We start from the raw sequence: 12,594 nt of genomic DNA, 5'->3' as shown, positions 1-12,594 counted from the left end.
AATCCAAGACAACTGTGCCTGTTGCCCTTTTGAGGTCCCTCACACCCTTCCTAGTAGCTGGGGGTGGGGAGGAGAAGGAAAATAAAAACAGACTGCTGCCCTTCTGTCCTGCCTGCAGCATTCAGTTTTTGAACTGGTCATGCCATTTGCTGCTCCCCATTTACTGCAATGGAGCCTTTACAAGAAACCAGAAACACATAAAACTCAGACCTGAACAGGGATCTGGCAGGGCACAAGGCAGGCAAGCCCTGATCTATGAGCCCTTTATTCAGGCACAGAGTGGGGTCAAGAGGCCTCTGCACATCTGTAATTATATTATGTAAAGGCATTTTAAGTCCCTTTGTCTATTATCCCCCTCACTTCCATTGTTCTTTTCCTGGTATTATTGATCTTATTATTGATCTTGACTTTTCCTGAACCGGCAGAGTTCAGAAGCTGAATACAACCCTTGTCATTTTGAAACTCTGATTTTCCAAACATCTTTTCAAGAGTCTGTAATGCATAAATCCATATAATTCCTACCTGGCAACATATTATGTTACTGATTTTGTTGCTTATGTGACTATGGTTACCACGTCAGCTTGTGTTCTCTCACCACAATTACATTACTCAATGCCATTAGTTTTCAGGGCCATAATTTGCATTATCCTCCAAAGTAAAATCATTTACTGATGACTTGTTAATATATTCATGTCACAGTGGGAGTCATTGGCACCCCGTGCTTTTGCTATATGAATTATAAAACACTACATTCCAGAAATAAATCTGTGGGTCAAAGCAGTTCCGAAGTATATGTATGTGTGATGCCCTCCTCAGGTGAAGTTACTGTTACATAAATTGCCTTCCTTTAATCTCAGTCTTCATAAGTGTCTGAGTAACCAAGACACTTTGCAAAATGAGCGAATTGTATTCATTGTAATTCAGAAACAGCCAGTGATAGATAGCCCTTAAACCATCTCCTGACAGTGTCCTCCTCAGTAATTTGCAGTTGACAGCTTTAAATATGGATATGATCCTCAAGGGGGGAAGAAGCTGATCTGTTAAAATGATTATGTGGCCGGAGCTATGTACACTCCACTGTGTCTCCCATATGCTTGCAAGTAGTCGTTGTTGGCACTCTGTGTAAGTGTAGATGAAACAGCAGGAGAGCCTGTCAAGGACCAGAGTAATGTTAATACATCCTGAGCTCCACACAGCACCCTCAGCACCAGAGGAAGGACAAGATGTTCAGCACCAAATAAACTCTTTCACCAGTTGTCTGCACCAAACACATGGATCTGATTACCTCTCCAGCACACAGAATGTTTGAAGCACCATCTTGACTCTTGTTTACTGCTGTTGTATATTGGTATTGAACTACACACAATGTAGCAATGTAAGATCACATTTTCACTTAAAAGGAATCCTGTGCACAGTACCCTGATGTGGATGAGGACCAGCATGTGCTGGAGTATGAGGTTTCAAAACCCCCCCCACCACGTTTTGCCTTAACATTCTCTCTCATATATACTGTATACTCCACCTTTCTACCACCTCTGCAATTAAGAATCAGAGACTATATGGAAGGAGTTGAGATAGATTTTTATACCAGTTCTGTATCAGGTTGTGGGAGCCCACTTTTCATACTGTACTTCATCGAAGACATGAAAAGTTTACATGATGTTTGTACTACTGTATAATCCCTATTTGGAAATGAAACGCAAATCATATATATTTGGAAGTTATGCTAGAAAATATTTGGGAACTCCATGTGCCTTGGTAATTCCCACTTTTTAAAATGAGAAGGGTACACTGACATTGCAGTCTTACGATCTTAGGAACACACCCTAGGGGTCTTGGGAAGTAGCAAATCTTCTCCACTGACGTATACGGTTATATGGGACAATACTTTGGTCTTTTGTTAATTACTGTTTAGATCAGAATCATGTGTAACTTTTCAGGGTAGATGGGGCTCATCAGCCTTGGAAGGCAGCCCATCTAGCAGAAGGAAAACTCATATTTCAAACCTCCACTGCCTTGTGGCTATATCCATTGATGGAAAAGGCTTCAGGAGTAAAATTTGAGGCAAAATCTGGAGCTGGAGTCCTGGAGGCAGTTCATGATGTTTGTGACGCTCTGGCAACTCCTGCAACATCACTGGAACCAGTTGTATTGGCTTCTGCCTTTTCATTGGACTATTGCAGTAAAGTGGAGGGATTTTCTGCTTGGGTAACAGTCTGTCCTCCATATTATTTTACCCAGGCCTCATGCTCTGGAGAGGACACTCCAGCATCACATACAGCATTGAAATATTATGGGAAGTAGCAGTTACCAGTTATAAATCTTTGCTCAATTGGCATAGAGTGTGATGCCAGGGGCTACTTCTGATGTTGGGAGATGTCATTGCACCTCACTAGGTAGCTACCACCCATCTTAAGCTGGGCATCCCCCAGCCAGTAAGGTGCAAATGCACCTGAACAATGGGAACATTTCAAGAATGCTGTTTATAACACCTCCTTGTCCACATTTGGCAAGAAGACCAAAAAGACAGCAGACTGGTTTCAAGCCCATTTGAAGGAGTTGATGCCAGCCATCGAGGAAAAGAGGAGAGCTCTAGCAGCATACAAAGTCTGTCCTAGTGAGTAAAATTTCAGGTTCTTTGAGTTGCTTGTAGCAAAGTTCAACAGACTACCAAGAGATATTCTAACGATTATTGGCTTCAGCTCTGCTCTCAGATACAGATAGCAGCAGACACAGGTAACATCAAGGGAATATATGACGGTATCAAGCAGGCTTTAGGTCTAATACAGAAGAAATCTGCTCCCTTGAAGTCTGCTACAGGCGTTATCATCCAGGACCGAGTACAGCAGATGGAATATTGGGTGCAGCACTACACTGAGCTATATTCTAGAGGGAATGTAGTAACCAAAGAGGCATTAAAATCTTGGAAGAGTTGGAAAGTGAACCAACTTTAATAGAAATAAAAACAGCCTTGGATTCCCCTGCCTCTGGCAAGGCAACTGGGAATGATAACATCCCTGTTGAAGTGTTGAGGTGCTGTAAAGAGATCTTCACCACTGAGCTATATGAAATCTTTTGTCTTTGCTGGAGGGGAGGTGGAGTACCACAGGACATGAAGTATGCAAACATCATCACATTGTACAAGAACAAAGGAGACAGGGGTGACTGCAATAACTACTGTGGCATCTCTCTTCTCAGCATTGTAGGGAAGCTGCTTGCCCATGTTGTGCTAAAGAGGCTCCAGGTGCTTGCAGACAGAGTCTATCCAGAATCACAGTATGGATTTCAAGTTAATAGATCCACCATCAACATGGTATTTTCCTTCAGACAGTTGCAGGGGAAATGTAGGAAACAACGACAGCCACTCTTTGTGGCCTTCATAGATCTTGCAAAGGCCTTTGATTTGGTTAGCAGGGACAGCCTTTTTAAAATACTTCCCATGATTAGGTGTCCACCTAGACTCCTTAACATCATCAGGTCCTTTCATGTGGAAATGAAGGGCACTGGAGTTTTTTATGGCTCAGCATCAGATCCCTTTGACATCCAAAGCGGAGTAAAACAAGGCTGTGTCCTTGCGCTGACTCTGCTTGGGGTCTTTTTTTGCTGCCATGCTGAAACACGCGTTTGGAACCACAACAGAAGGAGTCTATCTCTCGACTAGATCAGATGGAAAGCTCTTTAATCTCTCTAGATTGAGAGTGAAGACCAAAGTCCAGCTGAAATGCATGTGGGACTTCCTCTTCACCGATGGTGCAGCTATTGCTGCCCATTCTGCCGAAGTCCTCCAACAACTTATGAATTGTTTTAGCAAGGCCTGCCAAGATTTTGGATTAACCAAATCCAGTTCTATAGAGCTTCTGTCCTGAATACACTCCTGTACTGCAGTGAGTTCTGGGCCGTTTATGCATGGCAGGAGAGGAAGTTGAGCATGTTCCATATGTGTTGTCTCTGACACATTTTCAGCATTACCTGGCAGAACAAACTTCCAAATAGTGTAGTCCTGGAATGAACTGGAATTGTTAGCATGTATACATTACTGAAACAGCAACATCTACATTGGCTTGGGCATGTTGTGAGAATGGCTGATGGTTGGATTCCAGAAGATCACCTATATGGAGAATTTGTGCAGAGAAAGTGCCCTAAAGGGAGACCACAGTTGCAATACAAGGATATCTCCAAGTGGGATCTGAAGGCCTTAGGAATGGACCTCAACAGATGGGAAACCTTGACATCTGAGTGTTCAGCCTGGGGGCAGGCAGTGCATCATAGCCTCTCCCAATTTGAAGAGACACTTGTTCAGTAGGCTGAGGCAAAGAGGCAGTCCCGAAACCAGCCAAATCAGGGAGCTGGACAGGGGACAGATTGTGTTTGTCTTCAGTGCGGAAGGGATTGCCCTTCTCAAATTGGTCTTCTCACACACTAGATGCTGTTCCAAGACCTCTATTCAGAGGGTGTTACTATAGTCACTTGAGACTGAAGGATGCCTACTTTGGCCTTAAAGGAAACCCACAATGGATTTTCCCTCCTTCCTCCAATTAATGTGGACGTTTCCACAGTGACTGCTCCTCCAAGTCACAGTTTTGACGTCTAAGAAAGATAAAAGCAGGAGTGGCTGAGGAGGGAGAAGACCCAGATCTGCTCCATCATAGAATTCTATGATTCTAAACCACAGAACAGAAAGGTAATTGTCGAAGCATCCCATCTCCCAGCTCTGTCCGGTTCCTGTTTCATGAACAGTCTTGTAACTAATGTGAAAACAGCAATGTGGCAGGAAATCTGTTGGAGTGGGGAAATGCTGGCTAATAACTATTGCAGCAGGTGACTATTTTGAGGGTTCTTGGAAGTATTACTGGAACTGAATAGGTTTTGTTAAAGTAATTCTAGTTTTATCACTTATCTGGCTTATCATGTGAACCTTATAGGTACTCCACCACTGCTCTACCTCTGTTCCATGGTTGATAATAGGGTATTAGCCATTATTTTTTATGTAGCTCTTTACTCTCCCCTTTCTGAAAGGAATGCTTAAAATAGAGAGAGACTTCGGTTTATGCAATACACTTAAGTGCTATAAGCTGCTGACCAGTGTAGAAAATAGATTTCCTCTTTTCACCTTGTTGTTGCTGAAAATCCACAACAAAATCTGAGCAAGCTGACACTTGAAAAATATGATATTCTTCCTCTACTCTTTATAGAAGCCATGCCTATGTATCCATAAAAGTAACTAAATAGTTATTGTTACATTTCAAAAGAGCTGAAGCTATCATTTACAAAGTTAGAATGATAATGTAATTCAATTATACCTTTACTACTGGAAGTATTTTTTTTAAAAAAATGTTACTTCTGTGCTGTGAATGAAACAAAATAGAATTATTCTGCTCCACAAAGGTTCATTCAAGAAGTCACATTCATGGTTCAAGGAAACATTTTAGTTTGTTCTCAGATATCCTTCTTCAAAGCAATGTATCATACAATTATCCAAGAAGGGATGACAATAAAGAGAAAGGAAAGAAAAAGAGATTGGCCAAAGCCAGTTTTCTTACTTTGAAGGTCAGTCAAACAAAACAAAAATTTCCTGGTAAATATAATCTCTGAGTCTGTGCCTACAAATAGCTGCCTGTGGACATCTAAGTCAAGCATTTATTCACAATTGCTATCCATAAGAAAAATGTATTTAGGAAAAAGTAGTGAAACAAGTGGGTAAAAGCTTTATTATTATTATTCAAAAAACTCCAGGCACAATCATATTACAGTATAAAAACATTGACTGGTATTATTTATTTATTTATTTATTTATTTATTTATTTATTTATTTATTTATTTATTTATTTATTTATTATCCCGCCTATCTGGTCATTGCGACCACTCTAGGTGGCTTTCAATACAATATAAAACAGCAAATAAAATAGCATAAAAATTATTATATAAATAACTTCCATAGCAATTTACAAGACGGGAGAAATAACGTAAAAAATAAATAAAGAAAAGTGAAAAAGAAAAAGATCAAATATTGACTGGAGGGAAGGCCTGAATAAACATCCATGTTTTTAATTGATTTTTAAAGATACCCAGGATAGGGGCTGCGCGAATCTCCAGAGAGAAATTGTTCCAGAGACAAGGAGTTACCGCCGAGAAGGGCCGATTTCATGTTTTTTCCTTCCGGGCCTCCCTTGGCTTCAGGCTCCTCAGCCTCACCTCTGGCTTACAGAATATCAAAACAATTAAAAAAAATAAAAACATTAGCATACAACAATAACAAATAGTGCAGGAATAAATAAATAATAAATAGCAAAGCAAAAGAAATCAGTAGTTGACAGGAGGGAAGGCCTGGATGTACATCCATGTTTTCAGCTGGCATTTGAAAGTACCCAGCGTAGGGGCCTTGTGAATCTCCGGAGGAAGGTTGCTCCAAAGGCGAGGAGCCACTGCCGAGAAGGCCCAGCTTCGAGTCTTTTCCCTCCGAGCCTCCCTCAGCGTCAGACTCCTCAGCCTCACCTCCTGACTTGTGCGGGTGATCTAAGTAGATCTTGGTGGGACCAGGCGCTCCACCAAGTATCGAGGTCCTAAACCGTTTAGGGCCTTATAGGTAAGCATTAGAACTTTAATTTCAATGTGGAAACGGATGGGCAGCCAGCGCAGCTTGGCCAGAACAGGAGAAATATGTTGGTGTTTTCTCACTCCACTAAGGAGTCTGGCCGCTGCATTCTGCACCACTTGAAGTTTCCGCATCAGCCTCAGAGGCAGCCCCACGTAGAGCGTGTTATAGTGGTCTAATCTTGAGATTACGAGCACATGTACCAAGGTAGTGAGCACCCCCATGTCAAGGTAGGGTCGCAGCCAGGCAATCCGCCAAAGGTGGAAAAAGGCGGTGAGAACTACCGATGCCACCTGGGTTTCCATGGTGAGCGTCGGGTCCAGGTGTACCCCCAGGCTGCGAACCCCACTCTTAGCAGCCAGGGTCACACGCCCCCAAATGTGAGAGAGCCACCCAGGCCACCAACCCCAAGGGCGTCCACCCTCAGAACTTCCGTCTTGTCCGGGTTCAGCCTCAGCCCATTTTCCTGCATCCACTGCAGTACGGCCCCCAGGCAGCGCTGGAGGGACAGGACGGCATTATTATTATTATTATTATTATTATTATTATTATTATTATTATTATTATTATTATTATTATTATTATTATTATTATTATTATTATTATTATTATTATTATTATTATTATTATTATTATTATTATTATTATTATTATTATTATTATTATTATTATTATTTCATATACATACCACCTGTTAGTGCAAAGCACTATTCTGGGTGGTTTACATATAAAACCAAATAGGATATAACAACAGATAAAATACAATAATAATCATAGGATAAACAAATTGGCAACATGAAATGGCCAAGAAGCCCAGGTGGCACAACATTTTCAATAAGGGCAGGAGGCCAAAATACAATATACAGTATGACCATCACATCTGAGTCTGTTTATTTTTTGTTTTTGTCTTTTTCAGCACATAAACTTTGCAGGTTAGTTATAGGCTCATGTGAATGTTTTAGAAAACATGAAATGTGTGGTAACAGTGCCATTGTACATGGTGGTATCTGCATATTTGCATGGAGGAGAACTATCATTTGTAGTACATTTTGGGTGGCAGAATAGTATGGGGGAAAGAAAAGGTGTCCAATCACTCTTTTCCTTATCCCCTTTCCACTGTTAACTCACCTTCTCACAAAGTATTTTTTTTCTTTAAGTGTCTGAGCAAAGTCATTGCTGTACAGATTGGGATGTGGTCTGTAATTTCCCCCTAAACAACCGGACAGGGCAAGGTCAGATATTAGAGAACTACAGATCCCATCAAAGCTTGGATGATGGTGAGTAATGCTGGAAGTTGATGCCCCACAATGTCTGGGGGGCTGCCTTTTGCCTTCTCCGACTTCCAGAGTGTTAGAACAAGTTTTAACTTAATTCTGTTATATTCAAATTGAAATCAAGAGATTTTAATAATGGCCACATAATTCAATTGATTGCAGTGGGATCTAAGTTCAATCAACTTAGTCTGGGTCTCTGGATTCTGCACTTTAAACTCTTCTGATTCTTGCAGACCTAACCAAATAATTCTGGTAAATGGAAACTAGCTCCTTATGTGTAATTCTGAGATGCATCAATAGGTTGCAGTAGAGAGCCACAATGGGACTGAAATGATGATGTTTCTAGAAAGGTGCGCAAATATGATGTTTTTTGACAAAATCTGCACAGGAGTTCAGCCCAAAACTATACCTACAATTACATATGCTTTTCAAATTGGGTTTTAGGTATCATCTAATCCACATATATCCACTCAAATAGAAACACACACACATCCCCATTATTTTACAGTATACTTTGTATTTCTCCAGAATTACATGTAAACTTTCTTGTCATATACAGTATAAACAAAGTAATACTGGCATGTTCAGACTTCATTAGTAGCAAACTCAGGTATTTTGGTCTATCATGGGAGTTTGTTTGATCGACAAATATTGATTTATTTAAACTAATTAAGGGATCCAGCCAGTTCAGGAGGAAAAATATAAAAGAAGGAAAGATTCTGATCTGTGAGAGATAGTTTTACAAAAGAATGAAAAGTTAATTTTTTTTTTTAAAAAAGCCACCGTGATTTGGCAGCAAAACCCTAATTATTACTTTGATAATAAAGCTAACACACAACATTGTTGCTTCCATTGATGATATATTGGCATGCAGAATTTTTTTTTTAAAAAAAAATTAAAACAAAAACAGAAAAAAGATCTGTTTTGCCAAATCTTCTATCAGCTTTGAGCAGGTTTTAATTGTTCTTATTCTACTGGTTTGGTAAGCAGGAACTTCGCAGCTGTGCCTTGGCGATAAACTGTACATCTATAAGGCTCCTACATTTAGATTGCATAGACATGCCTCACCAGTGACAAAGACAGAAAAGAACGCTGCTTAGCCCCTAGTGATATAGTACAAAAGAGCTAATGAAGCCGACTCTAATAGGCTTTGCAGAGTGACCAGCTGTATAACTTCATCTGTATTCCACAGCAGGGCTCCTGATTGTTGAGGAGAGACTCCAAACAAAGTAGCAAGTAGTTTTTCTTTCAGGCTAGCCATGTGAGTGCTTGTCACCGATTCCTTCCTGGGGGTGGCTTACACAAGACTGTTCAATTAAGTGTGCCTCTTCAAACAAAACAAATACATCACGGGTGATAAAGCAAAGCAAAACTAAACAAAACAGATGTTGCTTTTCAAAATAGCCAGGTGTTCCATATGTAACTTGCTTTCTTCCATGACACGCCACTTGCTTGATGCATAGTGGGACACTGGAACAATGCTACAGCACGCCATGGTCCTATTCAGAGTTCCAGTTGCTCCATCTCCTTTCTTCCTCACCCTTCTTCTTTTTTATTTCTGCCTTCCACAGACAATATTCCACACCAATGAAGATGCTCAAGCTTCACTCAACTGTTTTGTATCATTTTTTTTCTACTTTGGTGTTTCAGAAACAGGCGCACTTGTGCCCAGTTCCAGATACTTTAAAATGCTGTGTTTCTATGGACAGCTCTTACCTTCATTCCTAGAAACATTTTAACACAGCTTCTTGCTGGAAATGACCTATGGAGCCCAGGAGGCAATTTTCTTGGTACAATTTTTACATGTGTGTTTTGCTTACTTCTCCCGTTGTTTCTAGGCATTCCATTTCATTCTCTTTTATAATCACTTTTCAATCTTTCACTTTCACTTTAAGTTCCATCTTTCATGTCACTGAGTGCTTTCAGGATGGCCTGGCCTGGGCCAGCCTTACCATTATGCCCATTGAGGTTCTTACACCAGGTAGCTGAGTGCTGGGGACAGTAAAAGAGCTGATCACCTGGCACCACGGATGCCACTTCAGGCCCAGGGCTACTGCCCCTCAGTGCCCACACTGTAGTTCTCTCCTTGTTTCTGTTCCCAGTGGTGCATACTGCTGCAAGAGAGACAAGTGACAAGATTGGTGTTGCCAGAAGCAAATGGTTGCCAGCTTCTTTTCTTGCCTGCCCCTTCTGAATGGGACCTCAGAACCAATGCAGAATGGCAGAAGTCTCAGAGATTACCTGTGTTGGAGCACGTGACAATTCAGGCTTCTTTCATTTCTCCCATACATTTACTATGAGATGTTCTCTCTCTCTCTCTCTCTCTCTCTCTCTCTCTCTCACACACACACACACACACACACACACACACACACATGTTTTCATGTAATAAAGTACAGTAGTTAGTAAGTAATATTCTACAAAAAAGCAACCTGAAGTGAAGCATTATCGACGGAAGTCCCATCTACTCAAGATCCGAATGCTAATAAGAAGCAATGTATTTCCATTCATCTTCTCACTGCTGTTCTCACAAATCACTATGTGCCAAACAGGAGAAATAACATCAGATACCTTTCTGGTGCAGTTTCTCCCCCCCCCCCATCTAATTTTCTACAGCCATACCTATTTCTATTCCTTTCACGGCATCAGTCTTACCAGCTTTTCTCAATAGCTTTTTTCTCTTTTTTTTCCTTTTGTTCACAGCAAAGCTCAGTGTTTCTTCAGGGTTTTCTTAGATATGTGTAGGAACAGGTCACTGGGAGAGCACAAAAGTGACTTGTGAGTTGGCTCAAAGGTCTTTTCTGGCAGTGTAGGAAGACTTAAAAGGGACGTGGTGGCACTGTGGGTTAAACCGCAGAAGCCTCTGTGCTGCAAGGTCGGAAGACCAGTAGTCGTAGGATCAAATCCACATGATGGAGTGAGCTCCTGTCACTTGTCCCAGCTCTTGCCAACCTAGCAGTTTGAAAGCATGCAAATGCAAGTAGATTAATAGGTACCACCACGGTGGGAAGGTAATGGCATTCCGTGTCTAGTCGCGCTGGCCACATGACCACGGAAACTGTCTACAGACAAACGCTGGCTCTACGGCTTGGAAATGGGGATGAGCACTGCCCTTTAGAGTTGGGCATGACTGGACTAAATGTCAAGGGGAACCTTTACCTAGGCAAACCTTGGAAATTTATTCTCTTTAACTACAGCTCCCAGGTTCCCCTAACCAGCACAGCAGCTACCAGCCATGATTGTTGAGTGTTCTGGAAGGAGAGGACTATCTCAGCCAGGCTGGTTTGTGTGTGTATGTCAAATTCCAAAATTCCCAGGGGGCAAAAAGGCCCCATCATGGGAAAGAAACCTATGATGCAATCTGCAGCTGAGGAAAAAGAAAAGCAGTGTAGCTCCCAGTCACTCCTCTGGCTTTTCTGAGTTGTATGTGCAAAACTGAAGCTTTTTATCTTGATGGCCTGGATTGCTTCAGGAATCTTCAGTCAGGCTGAGTACTTCCAGGTTAATTTGTGACTGCAAAACAGAAACACTCTGACTGAAGACTACCCAAATCAATTAAGCAACTAAGGTAAAAATTTTGCTATTTTAGATAAAATCAACACTGAGAACAATAGGAAACAAGTACAAGGTGGATTAAATAGAAAATAGCTATAAGTAAAGCAAAGAAGCAGCCAGGAACTGTGTCACTTTTTTTGTGAGCTAAGGATTGCATTGCAAGGCCTTTTTCTTTGTTTTTGCTGATTTTTTTTAAAAAGTAAATAATTTGGGGGGGGGGCACTTGTAGTGGCCCCAAAATGGCTTGGCAGTATACCTTTCTGTGGAAAGTAAGAACTGTTTGCAAAAGCAGGAGGATAGCAAGGAAATCCTGGAGCCTCCAATGATACCCAAATTTTAAAGAATTCCCAGTATTATAACTGACCAAGGGTTCTGCTTCTTCCCAAGCAGTCTCTAGAAGGCCGGATGGTGCTTCCTATAAGCCTAGTTCTTTAAAGAAAAAAAAAGGAGGGGCAATATTGTATATAATCAGTTTCATGCCATGATGATGTTAAAACATTCTATAAACTGTCAAAAGTATAGTTCATTCGGTCAGCATCTTCCTTCCTTCCTTTGACCCATTTAGAAATATAGGGATGAATGATTACTAAAAAGGTGGGGGAGATCCTCTTCTTAGACTGGAACAGATCACCAGAGATCTCTCTTGATTGTTTATATACTTCATTTAAAACAGGAGATCCCAATGTCGGGTAACCCAAGTATTCTTGAACTACAACTCCCACAAACTGTGCTGGCTGGGATTTCTGTGAGTTTCAGTCCAAGAACACTTGGGTTACCCAACATAAGGAACCACTGATCTAAAGCATTTAAAACTGTACACTCATGAAAAGCATACTGCATACATAGTTGGTGTATCGTATTAGCAATATTATCTCCTAGCAGGCCACCTTCCTCTAACACCATGAGGAGACAAGGTGCAGCCCTGAGGCCACGTCTGCCCCCCTTCCAGTTTGTTGCTGTTGTTGTTTTTGTGAGCCTAGGAGACTACAGCCCTCCACAGCTCCCTCTTTGCTTGCAAAGCTTCCAGGAATGACAATTTACCTCTTACATAGGTCACACACACCTTGCTCTATTCAGCATCCTCAAAACCCAATTTTTAAAAGTTACTAGTTGACTTCTAGCCGTTTCCTTTGTTTTTTGTAGTTTATGGTGGGGGAGGGAGGTTGGAAATCT

Source organism: Pogona vitticeps, chromosome 3, assembly GCF_051106095.1.
Source record: "Pogona vitticeps strain Pit_001003342236 chromosome 3, PviZW2.1, whole genome shotgun sequence".
Classification (NCBI taxonomy): Eukaryota; Metazoa; Chordata; class Lepidosauria; order Squamata; family Agamidae; genus Pogona; species Pogona vitticeps.
The sequence above is the reverse complement of the archived record's forward strand: the minus strand, read 5'-3'. Positions refer to the sequence as shown.